The sequence below is a fragment of the Bufo gargarizans genome, chromosome 6 (genome assembly GCF_014858855.1).
Source record: "Bufo gargarizans isolate SCDJY-AF-19 chromosome 6, ASM1485885v1, whole genome shotgun sequence".
NCBI lineage: Eukaryota > Metazoa > Chordata > Amphibia > Anura > Bufonidae > Bufo > Bufo gargarizans.
This window is the reverse complement of record NC_058085.1, coordinates 363817281-363835256: the sequence shown is the minus strand read 5'-3', so window position 1 is coordinate 363835256 and position 17976 is coordinate 363817281.

The following is a 17976-nucleotide window of genomic DNA, read 5'->3' as shown; positions in this document are numbered from 1 at the left end:
GTAGTCCTCTCCTCTTATACCTCCTGTTATGTAATATCAGAATACATTGCAAGAGGAGGCATTTAGGAGAGGACTACAACTCCGAGCATGTCCAGGCCATTATTATATAATATCAGGGTACATTACAACACCCTGGATATGCTGGGAGTTGTACATCTCTTATAATGTACTCTGATATAACATAACTGCTTAGACATGCTGGAGTTGTAGTCCCATCCCTTATACGTCCCCCTGTAATGTGCTGATATTAAATAGACATGCTGGGAGTTCTAGTCCTCTCCTGTTATACCTCTTGCAGTAATGTGCTCCGAGTTAGGGCTGGGACGATGTATAGGGGAGGGTAGTCATCTGCCTAGGGCGCCACTTCTCGCCCCATAAAGAGGGGGCGCACTCATGGCAGTCCAACTTCACAAGCCTCAGGCCGCTAGGCCTCAAGCCTGTGAGGAGTTAGAACAGAGCAAGAAGCCGCAATGACCTTACTGTAAGCTCCTGCTCTGGGTCTCGCATGATGATGTCATCACGCGGGAGCAGGAGTGGTGACGCAATTGAGACCGCATGCATCAGAACACAGCAACACAAGCTACAGATAAAACTGTGGTCTGCATCACAGACAGCGGAGGCTATCATACATACTAAATGTCCACACTGCTGGGGGCACAGAGATAGAGAATACATATACATATACACACACACACACACACACACACACACACACACACACTACTGGGGAGGAATCGAGAAGCATTATATACATATTGGCACTACAGGGGAATAATATACATACACACTGGCACTAAGGGTGGAGCATTAAATATTGGAACTAGGGGGGGGGGGCACTACAGGGGGACATTAGAGCCACTGGGAGCATTATGGTTACATTATTACTACTAGAGTACTGTAGGGGCGTTATAATTTGACGCAATTTAGAGAGCATTGCTACTAATAGGGGCCATCTAGGGGAGTAGTATCACTATTGGGGGCACCATTACTAGTGAGGGCAGTCTGGCTGTATAGTATAGTGTTGTGCTGCCCCCCCCATGTCCACACACAGGCACAGTATTGGGGGTAGCTTCAAGAGGGTCTCAGTTTTTTTGTTTTTTTTCTTATTATTGATAGGTCGTCAGTATTAGATCGGCGGGGATCTGACACCCGGCACTCCCGACGATCAGCTGTTTGAGGAGACCATCTCCCTTCGCTCTTCCTGCGGTAGGTCTATGGGACAGCAGCAGTGAACAGCACGCGCCGTCTCCTCAAACAGCTGATGAGCGGGGGTGTCGGATGTTCACTGTTTTTAGCACATTACTACAAGATGTGGGCCCCCCCCCCCCCTCTTGATTTTGCCCAGGGCCACATTTTGTCCAAAACCAGCCCTGCAACCAGGCACTCCATCGGCCTGGTTCACCTTGTCAACATTGCACAGGAGCTCATAAACCATCGAACACTGTGGGAACTGCTCATCTTCATCGGGTTCGTGTGGTACACCAAGCACTGCCACACTTTCCTGCACATTTACCACAGTGGGTTCCCTCAGCTGTGTGCTACCAACATCAATCAGCATTGTCAAATCACATACATTTTTACCAGAAGGGGGCTACTTCCCCGATCAAAGCCTGCAAAGGGAAAGGGTTGCTGTCATCTTCTGTTCCACACAACTCCACATTTTCATTATGTATTACAATTAACTTCACATTCATTCTGCACCATTGTTTTCAATGGTCATTTCCCTTACACTATCAGTTAAAAGGGACAGGTTCAGGTTCTGCAGGAGTTTCGTCACTTGCGTGTCTCCTCTTCCCCACAACGAGGGGAAATCACAGCCCAACATTACGTCATGCATGATCTTCCTACTGGAGACTCACACGCAGTGAGGGCCACAGGATAGTCCTTGCTATCCCCAACACATAATGCCCAGCTACCAAGCTGGCATGTACCAGGCTCCATGAGTCCAACAACGCTTGGACTGGACTGCCATTTACAATTACCACAATGTCACACACTTTTGTCACAGCCTCTAGTCCCGGTGTCTCAACCCCTCCCCGCTCGGCACATAGTGACTGCCGCCAGCTCACTCCACAGTTCCCGGCTTCTGAGGCACCGGTCAGCAGCATGCCCAGCCTCCAGAGCCTCGCTCACCATCACACATAATAACAGGAACGCTCTTACCCACAGACGTCACGGGTTCGGTGCTCCCAAGTGCTGTACACACATCTCCACAGCGGTCATCACCCTTCTCCTGGATGTTAGGAACCTCCAGCCCTTGGCTCCTGATCACACGATCACATACAGGCTCCTCAGTGCAGCGGTTGCCATGGGAAACACCTTGGCCTTGAATCCAGTCTTGTTTCTCAGGACGACGAGTCGCACGCTCGGTTATAGACTTTTTCTCAGATTCTCCAACCGCACAACGCGAAGCACTTTCACACACTGTCAGATCTCCTGATCAAACGATCCTCCATTGCACAGCCCTACAGCCGGCACCACTCCCAGCAATACTTAGTTGCACCTGATGGGCTCCACCAAGTCACAGCAACTTCCACATAGGATTTCATAGTGACCAAAAAAATATTCTCTCCACAGGTCAGTCTCTTTCACTTGGGTTTCAGCAAGACTTCCCTGCGACACAGCAAAAGTGTCCAGATTTGCAGCAGCATCTTTATCCAGACATTGGGCTTCTGGCCCTTTAAGTTTCTCCAATGCAACCTTCAGCAGCACATGCTCTTTTTGTCATGCCGTTGCCCCTAGCAACACTGCCTTTTTTTAGTATGGACATGACTGCATCCTGCACCATATGTAAGAGATAGCGCACTGTCTCTCTCTCTCAGGGGTCAGCAATGACAGACTTATCACACAGGGGGGTTTTCAAGCTCAAACAGGGCTTTATTTGTCACACTTCCAAGCCTGGCATCAGTCGGCACCATGAAGTCACAGCTTCACCTCACAATGTGTTACATCAACACAAAACAAAGGCTTGCCCGGCTAGGCGCTCACTATACAGAGGTCTCCCTGACTCACCTAAGACGCAGTTCACACAGTGGTATTCCGCTCCGGTCTGACAGCCTCCTAACTGTCGACCAGTGCAACCCACCAGTCCTCATGGTGGAAGCAGCGAAGTACCTCGGGGGGATATGGTCCAGTAGTCCTCCTGACCATGAGACACCTCTGTTCTTCAGGCATCGCTGGGTTCCCCTGAACTCAGGCTTCCTCAGCCTCCTGGCTGGAGCCACACATGGCCTCTGCAGGCTTCCTTCTCAATCCTCTGTCTCCCACACACTGAGGATTGCTTTATCCCCAAGTGATTAGCGCACCTGGCCTCACCTCAGCACCTGGCCAAACACAGCACAGCCTAACATCTCCTCTTCATATAAGAGGCCTGTCACTGCCTCACAGCGTCCCTTATCTCCATACACATCATGTGCTTCATCTGGGATATTACTTCTGAAGTTGTATAAAAGAATAAAAAAAAAAAAATGACTTCTGAAGTTGTGGGGGTCGATTGGTGCATCCAAGAGTTCACTGTATATTTTTAGCTATTAACAGTAAGGGCTCTTTCACACGAGCGGATGCCGTGCGGGTAATCCGCTGCGTGAATGAGAGCTGAGCCCCGCTCCAGACAGCAGAGACACGGAGCATTAACATGACTGATAATGCGCCATGCGTCTCTGACCTTTTTACTACAAAATCACGATGACAACTTTATCTCACTATGATTTTGTTGTAAAAAGATCACAGAGAGGCACCGAGCATTATCAATCATGTTACTGCTCCGTGTCTCTGCTGTCCGGAGCGCGGCTTGGCTCTCTTTCACGCAGCGTATTACCCGCACGGCATCCGCTCGTGTGAAACAGCCCTAAGGCTTGTATTTGTGGAATTTGAGATGTTTGATTGTTTCCATATTGTTTGTAATGAAAAATATATCATTGGGTCTAGTGGTAGATTTATTTTCCAGTGTAGTCCTATATATTTTTGGATGTTTTGCCAGAAGTAGTGAATATTATTGCATGTGCATAATCCGTGCCAAAAGTCTGTGTCCATTTTGTATATATATATATTTTTTTTTTTACGTTTTAGTACTTTTGCCCAATAAAAATCTTTTTTTTTAAAGAAGAAAGCTCTTTTTTTTAAAAAAATTCTGGCATTTTTACAAAAAATTTTTTTATGGCGTTCACTATATGGGATAAATTAGATGATAACTGTGTACTGCAGGTTGTTACGGATGCGGTGATACCAAATATATGGATGCCTTCAGCTGCCAAGCGCACATGCTACAGGTCAGCCGGTTTCATAGGTGCAAATCTGCTGACAGATGCCCTTTAAGGCCTCATGCACACGACCGTTGTGTGCATCCCCGGCCGTTGTTCCGTTTTCAGTTTTTTTCTGCAGACCCATTGACTTTCAATGGGTCCGTGGAAAAATTTAAAAATGCACCGTTTGGCATCCGCATCCGTGATCCGTGTTTCCAGTCCGTGAAAAAAATAGGACTTGTCCTATTTTTTTCACGGACAACGGTTAACGGACCCATTCAAGTCAATGGGTCCGTGAAAAATGACAGATGCACACAAGATTGTCATCCGCGTCCGTGATTTGTGTCCGTGATCCGTGTCCGTTTTTTCCTATCATTTCAAAGGCAAACTTGACTTCGATTTTTTTTTCTTATGTCATCCGTATTTCGTGGAGCCATACTGTAGAAATGCTATGCCCAGTCCATATTGCTAATGTGTTTGGTGATTAATAAGTTATTGTTTCCGCTTCTGATCCGCAAAAAACGGATCGCATATGGAAACTATACGGATATGTTTTGTGGAATAACGGAACGGAAGAAAACTTAAATCAGAGGGGAAAAAAACCTCAGATACGGAACAACAGATCCGTGAAAAAACGGACCGCAAAACAACAACGGTCGTGTGCATGAGCCCTTAAGGAGCTAGGAGCAGTCCTTCTGTGGAAATCCCTATGTATGCGTTGTGGATACGTGTCAGGCTTATTGTTGTGTATGTCTCCACAGGTTATTCGGTAGTATATGTAACTGTACATTTTGTGTATACAATAGATGAGCCCGACCGAGGCGTGGACCAGCGAGATGGAAGAGAACAGACTGGGTCTCCCGGTTGTGAGCAGAGCGACGCAGGAAGAGAAAACGGCAGGGTCCGGCTGCCCACCCAGTCTGACATGATCTGCGCCTATGCCTGTCTTAAGGGTAAGCGTTGAACAGACGTGTGTATTGAGGTGCCTTGTGTGCAACTTTAAAGTGAACGATCAGCCTTTAAAGGGGTTCTCTGGGAGTTTAACATTGATGGGTAGTCCTCAGGAGAGGTCCTCAATATCTATCTGGTGGGAGTCTGACTTCTAGCACCCTCTTTGTAGAGGCGCCACGGCCTTTGGATGGATGATTGTAGTCATAGCCTTTGTGCACCTCAGATTCATTCAAGTGAATGGGCTTGGGATGCAGTACCAAGCACAGCCACTAAACCTGGTATGGTGCTGTTCCAGGTCTATGCTGTGAGGAGCCCGCCGGACTCACCAGAGCGCCCTGGCCTTTTCTGGCAGCACTTGTGTGCATGAGCCCTTAGTTTCTGTATTCGCGCATGAGTGGTTTAACACGGGCGTGACACCGCGGAGCATGCCCTATTTTAGCTCTGCAGGGGGCGCTGGAGGTGGCAGAGCTCTGCGGGACTGTTGGAGGTGGCAGAGCTCTGAGGGACTGTAGGAGGTGGCAGAGCTCTGCAGGGGGCGCTGGAGGTGGCAGAGCTCTGCGGGACTGTTGGAGGTGGCAGAGCTCTGCAGGACTGTAGGAGGTGGCAGAGCTCTGCAGGACTGTTGGAGGTGGCAGAGATCTGCAGGACTGTTGGAGGTGGCAGAGCTCTGAGGGACTGTTGGAGGTGGCAGAGCTCTGCAGGACTGTTGGAGGTGGCAGAGCTCTGCAGGACTGTAGGAGGTGGCAGAGCTCTGCAGGACTGTTGGAGGTGGCAGAGCTCTGCAGGACTGTAGGAGGTGGCAGAGCTCTGCAGGACTGTAGGAGGTGGCAGAGCTCTGCAGGACTGTAGGAGGTGGCAGAGCTCTGCAGGACTGTAGGAGGTGGCAGAGCTCTGCAGGACTGTAGGAGGTGGCAGAGCTCTGCAGGACTGTAGGAGGTGGCAGAGCTCTGCAGGACTGTAGGAGGTGGCAGAGCTCTGCAGGACTGTAGGAGGTGGCAGAGATCTGCAGGACTGTTGGAGGTGGCAGAGCTCTGAGGGACTGTAGGAGGTGGCAGAGCTCTGCAGGACTGTTGGAGGTGGCAGAGCTCTGCAGGACTGTAGGAGGTGGCAGAGCTCTGCAGGACTGTAGGAGGTGGCAGAGCTCTGCAGGACTGTAGGAGGTGGCAGAGCTCTGCAGGACTGTAGGAGGTGGCAGAGCTCTGCAGGACTGTAGGAGGTGGCAGAGCTCTGCAGGACTGTTGGAGGTGGCAGAGATCTGCAGGACTGTTGGAGGTGGCAGAGCTCTGAGGGACTGTAGGAGGTGGCAGAGCTCTGCAGGACTGTAGGAGGTGGCAGAGCTCTGCAGGACTGTAGGAGGTGGCAGAGCTCTGCAGGACTGTAGGAGGTGGCAGAGCTCTGCAGGACTGTAGGAGGTGGCAGAGCTCTGCAGGACTGTAGGAGGTGGCAGAGCTCTGCAGGACTGTAGGAGGTGGCAGAGATCTGCAGGACTGTTGGAGGTGGCAGAGCTCTGAGGGACTGTAGGAGGTGGCAGAGCTCTGCAGGACTGTTGGAGGTGGCAGAGCTCTGCAGGACTGTTGGAGGTGGCAGAGCTCTGCAGGACTGTTGGAGGTGGCAGAACTCTGCAGGACTGTTGGAGGTGGCAGAGCTCTGCGGGGACTGTTGGAGGTGGCAGAGTTCTGCGGGGACTGTTGGAGGTGGCAGAGTTCTGCGGGGACTGCTGGAGATGGCAGAGCTCTGCGGGGACTGCTGGAGATGGCAGAGCTCTGCGGGACTGCTGGAGATGGCAGAGCTCTGCGGGGACTGCTGGAGGTGGCAGAGTTCTGCGGGGACTGCTGGAGGTGGCAGAGTTCTGCGGGGACTGTTGGAGGTGGCACAGTTCTGCGGGGACTGCTGGAGGTGGCAGAGTTCTGCGGGGACTGCTGGAGGTGGCAGAGCTCTGCGGGGACTGCTGGAGGTGGCAGAGTTCTGCGGGGACTGTTGGAGGTGGCAGAGTTCTGCGGGGACTGTTGGAGGTGGCACAGTTCTGCGGGGACTGCTGAAGGTGGCAGAGTTCTGCGGGGACTGCCGGGAGGTGGCAGAGCTCTGCGGGGACTGCTGAAGGTGGCAGAGCTCTGCAGGGCCGCTGGAGATTGCAGTGAATTGTTCTGCTTACGGGCCGTAATACAAAACGGAACGGACAAAAAATGCACTTGTGTGCATGAGCCCTTAGTTTCTGTATTCGCGCATGAGTGGTTTAACACGGGCGTGACACCGCGGAGCATGCCCTATTTTTGCCAGCAATCGTGCTCCTTAAATCTACGGACACAACACGGATCGCTACTAGGAGATGCTCTGGAAACCAATTAAATGGAATGGAAATGATGCAAAAAACAGACGTACGGATCCTGTCAATTTAGGTTTCATTCACATTTTCGTTTTTTACTGACGTGTGATGTCAGATTTTCCACAGACGGCGCAGTTACCCACTGATTTGAGACATGCACTACTTTGGCCCATGACGTGGACCTATCACGCCCATCATAATCTGTGGGGCAGTGAAAAAACACAGACACAACACGGATGGCATCCATGTTGCGTCCGTATTAGGTCCGTTTTTACTGACCGCTATTAGGAGATGCTTTGGAATTTAACTATCAGCTTAGCAGTGTCCGTGGAATACGGGTAACACATGGAGGACAAAAAATGGACACACGGACCAAACATGGACACCTTCACTGATGAGACATGGAAATGTGAATAAGCCCTCATGCTGCGGATCTCTCAATGGCCTTTGTAATGGAGTGAGTGATATCCGTTGGCTTTTCTGCAGCACAAACTGCATGTAAGGGCTCGTGCACACGACTGTGTGCTAACCGGGCACGTGCTGCGGTCCGCAATGCATGGGCACCGACCGTGGGGCAGTCACATGCGAATCGCAGACCTATTCACTTGAATGGGGTTCACGATCCGCATCCAACGGTCTGCACTGCAAGCATGCACTATTTTTTTGCGGTGTGGAGGCACGGCCAAAAACACCACGGAAGCACTCCGTTATTTTGCACCGCATCTTCGTGTTTGCAGACCCATTCAAGTGAATGGGTCAGCATCCGTGATGCGGGGTGCACATGGTTGGTGCCCCATGTATTGCAGACCCGCCGTGTGCATGAGCCCTTACACGGGGTTTTGTTTTTCCTGTGGCATCGCAGCAGAAATTGCAGCTGATTTTTCTGCTGTATTTTCATTTACGTTTGAACCCGGCCTTAAAGGGGGTTTCCGGCGTCAGTTCCTGCATTGAGGTTGAAAGCGTGTAGATACCTAACACTGCTCACAGCTGAGGAACAGTGTTCCCTGTAAGCTGCGCGGGCGCGCGGCCGCGCAGCTTCCTTTATGCCTCCGCTCAGGACCTCTGCTGGCCCGCTCACCGCCGCAGCCCGGACTTTATGTAAGGGGCTTGGGGCCTCTCTGTGAAATTTATTTTTATAACGCCTACAGTGCGATTGGCCGGCTGTGCTACCGTCCCAGTGCGCACATCAAGTAACCCATACCCTCTCGGATGCTGCGCCACCAGCTGTGACAGCGCGAGACCCGGCACTGAGGTCACAGGTCTGGCAGGATCACGCGGGATGACCGAATGACGCGGCGCCGGAGAGGGTATGACGGGATGGTTCTGACAGATGAGCAGAGCAGAGTAGGTATTTTTATTTATTTATGTATGCACACACCCCGGCTTCATAGGGAGGGGGGGGGGGCACGCCGCACTTGAATTCAGAAAAGGGAGCCCACGCCGGCCATATGAGGGCAGGACCACTGGCAGCAAATCCTTCATTATCATGGAATATATACAGAGATGGAGAGAGGGGCAAAATAATGAAATATATACAGAGAGGGGCAAAATAATGAAATATATACAGAGAGGGGCAAAATAATGAAATATATACAGAGAGGTGCAGTGTAGGGGTTATACTGTTAATTGTACAGCATGGCACAGGGGTTATATTGTCCGGCATGGTGTAACCTCCATACATTTTCTGTACAGTATACTGTACATTATAATCCCTGTACCATGCCGTACAATATACAGTATAGTTCATACATTGTGCTGTACAATATAAAGTATAGTTCATACGCCATGCCGTACAATATACAGTATAGTTCAGACACCATGCCATACAATATAGTTAATACACTGTGCCGTACAATATACAGTATAATCCATACACCATGCCGTGCAATATACAGTATAGTTCATACGTTATGCTGTACAATATACAATATAGTTCATACACTGCGCTGTACAATATAGTTCCTACACCATGCCGCACAATATACAGTATAGTTCATACACCATGCTGCACAATATACAGTATAGTTCAGATACCATGCCGCACAATATACAGTATAGTTCATACACCATGCCGTACAATATACAGTATAATCCATACACCATGCCGCACAATATACAGTATAGTTCATACACCATGCCGTACAATATACAGTATAATCCATACACCATGCCGCACAATATACAGTATAGTTCATACACCATGCCGTACAATATACAGTATAGTTCATGCACCATGCTGTACAATATACAGTATAGTTCATACACCATGCCGTACAATATACAGTATAGTTCAGATACCATGCCGTACAATATACAGTATACCACCTACACTGTGGGATTATTGTGTATATTGTACGGCATGGTGTATGAATTATAATGTATATTATACGTCATGGTGTATGGATTATATTGTGCAGCACGGTGTATGAACTATACTGTTCATTATCATGATTAAGGACCAGCACGTAAATGTCCGAAATGCATAGATTTGACTGCCCTGCATATGTGGAAGTTTTAATACCGCTGTGAATAAAGTATTCCCTGCTATCAAGAGCTGGATTTTCTCTCTTTTCTTCATGAACTATACTGTATATTGTACGGCATGGTGTATGGATTATAATGTACATCATATTGCATGGTTTTGGGGTTATATTGTATATTGTACAGCATGGTGCATGAACTATACTGTATATTGTACGGCACGGTGTATGAACTATACTGTATATTGTACGGCACGGTGTATGAACTATACTGTATATTGTACGGCATGGTGCAGGGGTTACACTGTATGCTCTTTGATGTGACACTTATCTTAGGTTTTCCTAGCGCCCACCTTTGATGGCGCTGTGCCCAGCTCTGAGCTGACCCCGCTCAGCAGCTGCCAAGGCTTAGAGGGAACACTGCTGAGGAATTGTTACAGTTGTATCCGGTCTGGATAATACTGAGGCAGACGAAACCGCAGCAAAAATCTCTCTCCGGTTTTGATAGTTTGTCACAATGTATCGGTGCAGGTAACAGTGTGGGGTCCGTGCAGAGAGGTTATGAAATACCTTCACGCTTCGTTTACTGGTAAAAGGTGAATTGCGTTATAGATTCCTTTACTGCGGACCAAAACGCAATTCTATGACGGAATGCCCAATAGTCTATGGGCTGCAAAACGGATCCGTCCCGTTTTCCGTTATGCAGGACAGGGTTGTGTCATCTCAGGCTTGAATGGCATATCACTAGGATAGCCCTCAAAGTCAGATCGGTGTAGGTCGCTTTTCAGGTGAAACTCGAAAAATTTGAATATTGTGCAAAGTTAATTTATGTCAGGAATGCAACTTAAAAGGTGAAACTAACACATGAGACTCATTACAGACGAAGCGAGAGATTCAATCCTTTATTTGTTATAATTGGGATGATTACGGCTTACAGCTTATGAAACCCCAAAGTCACACTCTCAGGTCCCCTTTGCTCAGGGGGTACGGGTTAATCAGCTGACTAGAGGGCGACACTTTGAGCCTACAACATTGAACCTTTTCACCAAATTCTAATTTTAAGTTGCATTACTGAAATCAATGAACTTTTGCACGATATTCTAATTTTTCGAGTTTCACCGTTACACTTCAAACGGTTATGTCACGTGCAGTACCGCCTTTCACCAGTGGCAGCAGCAAATGCTTCCTGTAGACAACAAGTGCAACAGCGCCCCCAGCTTTATGTCTAAGGATCCAAATGCAACCTCCTCAGAAGTGGTAAGTCTGTGCCTATAGCTGACTGGACGGCTTCTGCTTATCGGAGGAGAGCGGCCGGCAGCTCGTACTCCCATCCTGCTGACACGGCCAGACAGTCCGGTACAGCGCCTATGCTGTTGTGATCTTCAGAGGAACCAGGTGGGTAGTTACAGGGTTTTTTTGTTTGTTTGTTTTTTACTTCCTGTAAGAGGGACACATATCTAGGCATAACTACTGTGAGGGGGCACATATCTGGCCATAACTGCTGTGAGGGGGCACATATCTAGGCATAACTGCTGTGAGGGGGCACATATCTGGGCATAACTGCTGTGAGGGGGCACATATCTAGGCATAACTTCTGTGAGGGGGCACATATCTGGGCATAACTACTGTGAGGGGGCACATATCTGGGCATAACTACTGTGAGGGGGCACATATCTAGGCATAACTGCTGTGAGGGGGCAAATATCTGGGCATAACTACTGTGAGGGGGCACATATCTGGGCATAACTGCTGTGAGGGGGCACATATCTGGCCATAACTGCTGTGAGGGGGCACATATCTGGGCATAACTGCTGTGAGGGGGCACATATCTGGCCATAACTGCTGTGAGGGGGCACATATCTGGCCATAACTGCTGTGAGGGGGCACATATCTGGCCATAACTGCTGTGAGGGGGCACATATCTGGCCATAACTGCTGTGAGGGGGCACATATCTGGCCATAACTGCTGTGAGGGGGCACATATCTGGCCATAACTGCTGTGAGGGGGCACATATCTGGCCATAACTGCTGTGAGGGGGCACATATCTGGCCATAACTGCTGTGAGGGGGCACATATCTGGCCATAACTGCTGTGAGGGGGCACATATCTGGCCATAACTACTGTGAGGGGGCACTTTATTCCTCATCAGGGGTTAACACTGAACGCGTTTGCTGATGAGTAGTTTATGAATGCAGTTTTCTATTGCCCACAGAATGTATGAAAGTGATAATGGGCGCTGGGCGTGCGGGGCTCATCTATTACAACCCCGCACTATTACACCTGAATGACAGAGAGCAATGGTTAGAATTACCGCCTGCAGTACTCGGCATCAGCCAGCAGAGGGAGACGGAGTCCTGAAACAGACACAAAGGCCAGCAGATTGTGCACATGTCATCTCCTGGAGGGAGGGGGTGCAGAGATCTGGTGTTGCCCGATGAATGCTGAAGGTCTAATACATTAAGTGCGGGATTTACCGGCGTAATTCACCAGCACGAGTTTTGTATGCATTTTGTTGATGTAGCAGAGCTGAGTTGGGCCAGTGGGGATTCTGTGTTATTTTGTCTCAGCCCGGCTATATCCATACACGATGATCCAAAGCAGGCAGACGACCCGTCTGATGCAGTCCCTGCCTGAACGCGGGTGGACTCACAGCATCACAGATCCCCTACGCCAGGGGTCAGCAACCTCCGTCACTCCAGCTGCTGTGCAACTACAATTCCCAGCATGCTCCATTCATTTTTATGGCAGTGCAGAGAAGAGTAAGTATGCATGCTGGGAGTTGTAGTTTCACAACAGCTGGAGTGACGGAGGTTGCCTACCCCCGCCCTATGCTCTACTGTAAAATCTGCAGGAGTACCGACCTCATTTACAAGCTGCGTACGTATTTCGGGCAGGAAATGTCCCGTGGTGCGGATTTTCCAGGGATTAACAGGTTAATTTCTGCTGAGGATTTTTTCCATTGATTATTTTTGTATAATTCACACAATTTGGTGCGGATTTTCCTCTGCAGATCTCCCGGCAGATTCCACCCTACGGCCCGATCCCCATAGGACGAAGTGGCCGATCCAAATTCCACAGCAAATTCGACAAAGGTTGTGTTTAGACGTAGGATTCTGGGAGCAGATTCCGCGCCGAAAACCGGGCCGAATCTACGCAATGAAATCGCCTCTCATTGTTTTCGATAGGAATCCGCGCCACAGTTCACGCGGACTAGGGCTTCTGCTACGCGGTTTTCAAGAATGTGCTAAGAATGTACAAGGTCCGTTCTTGGTGCAGTCACCTGCGGATCCCTCGCAAAACCGTAGCCGTAGCCCGCTCGCAGTTTAGCGCCATTCATCGGAGCGAAACCTAGAGCAGAATCCACAGCGCATTTCTGCTGTGGGACCGACCAAATCCTCCATCTGAACCCAAAGAATCCCCAGGGAAATCCGCGCCAAATCAGGAGGACTTTCCTCTGCAGATGTAAACAGTTAACCCTGAAAGCAGTGAACTCCTTCCCTTCTGATCCCCTGCCGCTCCCCTGCTGCTCCCCTGCTGCTCCCCTGCTGCTCCCCTGCCGCCTCTTTCCAGTCCTCCACCGGCTGCTGCATGACCTGTCGCCGACACCTGACTGACTCCGCAGAATTGCTGTCCAGTGTGAACCTAACCTGAAAGGGACAGTGGGACACGCTGGAAGGTAAATGGAGGTGGTCCATGATTTGGGAACCCCACCCCGTCCCGGTACAGAGGCAGGACCTCACTGGATGATTACCGGACACAGTGCGCTGAATGTAAACCTCCAAGAAGCGCCATTCTAGTAGTTGGTCGGGGGGCCACGCTTCTACCATGTAAGACCCCATATGGCTGCAGCAGTGCGATGTGGAAGATGTAGGGGGTCATTTATTATTACATATACGCCAACTTTTGGCGCTTATCTGTCGCAGATTCAGTTGCAAAGGGGATTTGTGGCCAAATCTGCATCTTTTCCCTGTTCACGCTAGGTCTAAAAAAGGGCGCGTGTCCGGACGTCTCATTTATTATTTTCTATGCAGCAAAGGAGCGGTCTTAGATTACGGCCTCATGCACACGGCCGTTGTTTTGGTCCGCATCCGAGCCGCCGTTTTGGCGGCTCCGATGCAGACCCATTCACTTTAATGGGGCTGCAAAAGATGCGGACAGCACTCTGTTGCTCCGTGCTTTGCGGACAAGAATAGGCATTTATATTGAAGGCTGTCCGTGCCTTTCCGCAAATTGCGGAACACGCACAGACGCCATACGCGATTTGCGGACAGCAAAACACATCACGGTCGTGTGCATGAGGCTGGCGGTGGATGCGCCTAAGTTATGTAGAGGCCGACGCAAGGGGTATTTAGACCGGCGTCTAAACCGCCAGTCTTAGTAAATGACCCCCGTAGTGTTTACACCCGCCTCCGGCTGCGGTCAGTGCGTTGTCCTGGAGGCTATACGGGTTCCCTATCCCTACCAGGTGGCTGATAGAGGTCCCCGTGTAAGTGTCCTACATGGCGACTACGTGCGTGAATCTCCTCTGAAATGAATGGGATGTTGCGGTGAACATATCCTTTTTATCTCCATGATTTGCCTTTTTCAAACTCTCTGCTTGCTGTAAGTGAACAGAGACATTCTTGTTTACATTCAGATGGTGCTATGTTCACACACGTTACTTGCAAATCCGCAAAAAAAAAAGAATGACGATTTTGTAATGGCGAGAGTTAAAGGGAACCTGTCACCCCGATTTTGGACCATTGTCTGCAACATGAGCGGTGCTGCAGAGACGGCGTCCAGGTCACTATTTTTTCTTTTCCTGCTGCGCCCCCGTTCCTCCTCTGTCAGAGCTGCACTGAAATACATTGTCAGGGCTGCTGCGCATGCGCACAGGAGTCCTCTCCGTGATGTTAGAGCAGCACAGCAGTCCGGACTGCGGATTTCACTGCAGCTTTGAGCGCTGACAGCGGAGGAACCAGGGGCGGTAGGAATATAAGAAATAGTGATCTGGACGCCCTGTCTGCAGGACTGCTCATGTATTACTGCAGATAATAGTCCAAAATCGGGGTGACAGTTTCCCTTTAAATCCATAGTAAAATCTGACGCCTTTCCTTATCAGGAACATACAGAAACTGCCGTTCACTTTCATGGCAGAGTCAATCCCATATAAAACTTCTCACAGCTGAGGGTTTGCAACAGTTGTTTCCACTCAAGGCCATTCTCTGTGAGCTGAAGGCAGCAGCAGAAGCACAAGTTTCCCTTCTGTCCTGATCATTTGTTACAATGCATCAGTGCAGGTAGAATGTATCGATCTGGAGTACTGGCTGTTTGCACAATCTGCTGGCCTTTGTGTCTGTTTCAGGACTCTGTCTCCCTCTGCTGGCTGATGCTGAGTACTGCAGCGATAATTCTAACCATTGCTCTCGGTCATTCAGGTGTGATAGTGCGGGGGTGTAATAGATGAGCCCCGCACACCCAGCGCCCATTATCACTTTCATACATTCTGTGGGCAATAGAAAACTGCATTCATAAACTACTCATCAGCAAACGCGTTCAGTGTTAACCCCTGATGAGGAATAAAGTGCCGCACCTCCCAACAAGGGACAATATGTGCAGCAATGGTTTTCATATTAGGCCACGCCTCTAACTCCGCCCAAATCATAACTATACACACCCAGTCCCCTTAATGCCCCCACATTGTAATTATTCCCCTTTTGTGCCCACTCACAGTAGTTATGCCCAGATATGTGCCCCCTCACAGTAGTTAGGCCCAGGTATGTGCCCCCTCACAGTAGTAATGCCCAGATATGTGCCCCCTCACAGTAGTTAGGCCCAGATATGTGCCCCCTCACAGTAGTTAGGCCCAGATACGTGCCCCCTCACAGTAGTTAGGCCCAGATACGTGCCCCCTCACAGTAGTTAGGCCCAGATACGTGCCCCCTCACAGTAGTTAGGCCCAGATATGTGCCCCCTCACAGTAGTTAGGCCCAGATATGTGCCCCCTCACAGTAGTTATGGCCAGATATGTGCCCCTCACAGTAGTTAGGCCCAGATATGTGCCCCTCACAGTAGTTAGGCCCAGATATGTGCCCCCTCACAGTAGTTAGGCCCAGATATGTGCCCCCTCACAGTAGTTAGGCCCAGATATGTGCCCCCTCACAGTAGTTAGGCCCAGATACGTGCCCCCTCACAGTAGTAAGGCCCAGATATGTGCCCCCTCACAGTAGTAATGGCCAGATATGTGCCCCCTCACAGTAGTAATGGCCAGATATGTGCCCCCTCACAGTAGTAATGCCCAGATATGTGCCCCCTCACAGTAGTAATGCCCAGATATGTGCCCCCTCACAGTAGTTATGCCCAGATATGTGCCCCCTCACAGTAGTAATGCCCAGATATGTGCCCCCTCCCAGATATGTGCCCTCTCATAATAGTTAGGTCCAGATATGTGCCCCCTCACAGTAGCTATGCCCAGATATGTGCCCCCTCACAGTAGCTATGCCCAGATATGTGCCCCCTCACAGTAGCTATGCTCAGATATGTGCCCCCTCACAGTAGCTATGCCCAGATATGTGCCCCCTCACAGTAGTTATGCTCAGATATGTGCCTCCTCACAGTAGTTAGGTCCAGATATGTGCCCCCTCACAGTAGTTATGCTCAGATATGTGCCCCCTCACAGTAGCTATGCTCAGATATGTGCCCCCTCACAGTAATGTCCAGATATGTGCCCCCTCACAGTAGTTATGCTCAGACATGTGCCTCCTCACAGTAGTTAGGTCCAGATATGTGCCCTCTTCACATGAAGTGAAAAAAACAAAACAAGATGCCGGTGCTCCCCAACAGCATAGGTGCTGTACCTGACTGTCTGGCCGTGTCAGCAGGATGGGAGTACGAGCTGCCGGCCGCTCTCCTCCGATAAGCAGAAGCCGTCCAGTCGGCTATAGGCACAGACTTACCACTTCTGAGGAGGTTGCATTTGGATCCTTAGACATAAAGCTGGGGGCGCTGTTGCACTTGTTGTCTACAGGAAGCATTTGCTGCTGCCACTGGTGAAAAGTGGTACTGCACGTGACATAACCGGTGTAGTGCGACCTAGACCGATCTGACTTTGAGGCCACATCCTAGTGATATGCCATTCAAGTCTGAGATCACACAACCCCTTTAATACTCACAGCAGAAGGTTTGTTTCAGTTGTATCCAGTAGAGATGAGCGAATTTCCTATTTTGAAATTAGTTCACGCTTCGTTTACTGGTAAAATGTGAATTGCGTTATGGATTCTGTTACCACGGACATGATAGGTCCACGTCATGGGCCAAGGTAGTGCATGTCTCAAATCAGTGGGTAACTGCGCCGTCTATGAAAAATGTGACATCAAACGTCCGTGGAAAACGGAAATGTGAATGAAGCAAAAAAATAGTGCATGCTCGCAGTGCAGACCGTTGGATGCGGATCGTGGACCCCATTCAAGTGAATAGGTCTGCGATCCACATGTGACTGCCCCACGGTCGGTGCCCGTGCATTGCGGACCGCAGCACGTGCCCGGCCAGCATGAGCCCTTACATGCAGTTTGTGCTGCAGAAAAGCCAACGGATATCACTCACTCCATTACTAAGGCCATTGAGAGATCCGCAGCATGAGGGCTTATTCACATTTCCATGTCTCATCAGTGAAGGTGTCCATGTTTGGTCCGTGTGTCCATTTTTTGTCCTCCATGTGTTACCCGTATTCCACGGACACTGCTAAGCTGATAGTTAAATTCCAAAGCATCTCCTAATAGCGGTCAGTAAAAACGGACCTAATACGGACGCAACATGGATGCCATCCGTGTTGTGTCTGTGTTTTTTCACTGCCCCACAGATTATGATGGGCGTGATAGGTTCACATCATGGGCCAAAGTAGTGCATGTCTCAAATCAGTGGGTAACTGCGTCGTCCGTGGAAAATCTGACATCACACGTCAGTAAAAAACGGAAATGTGAATGAAACCTAAATTGACAGGAT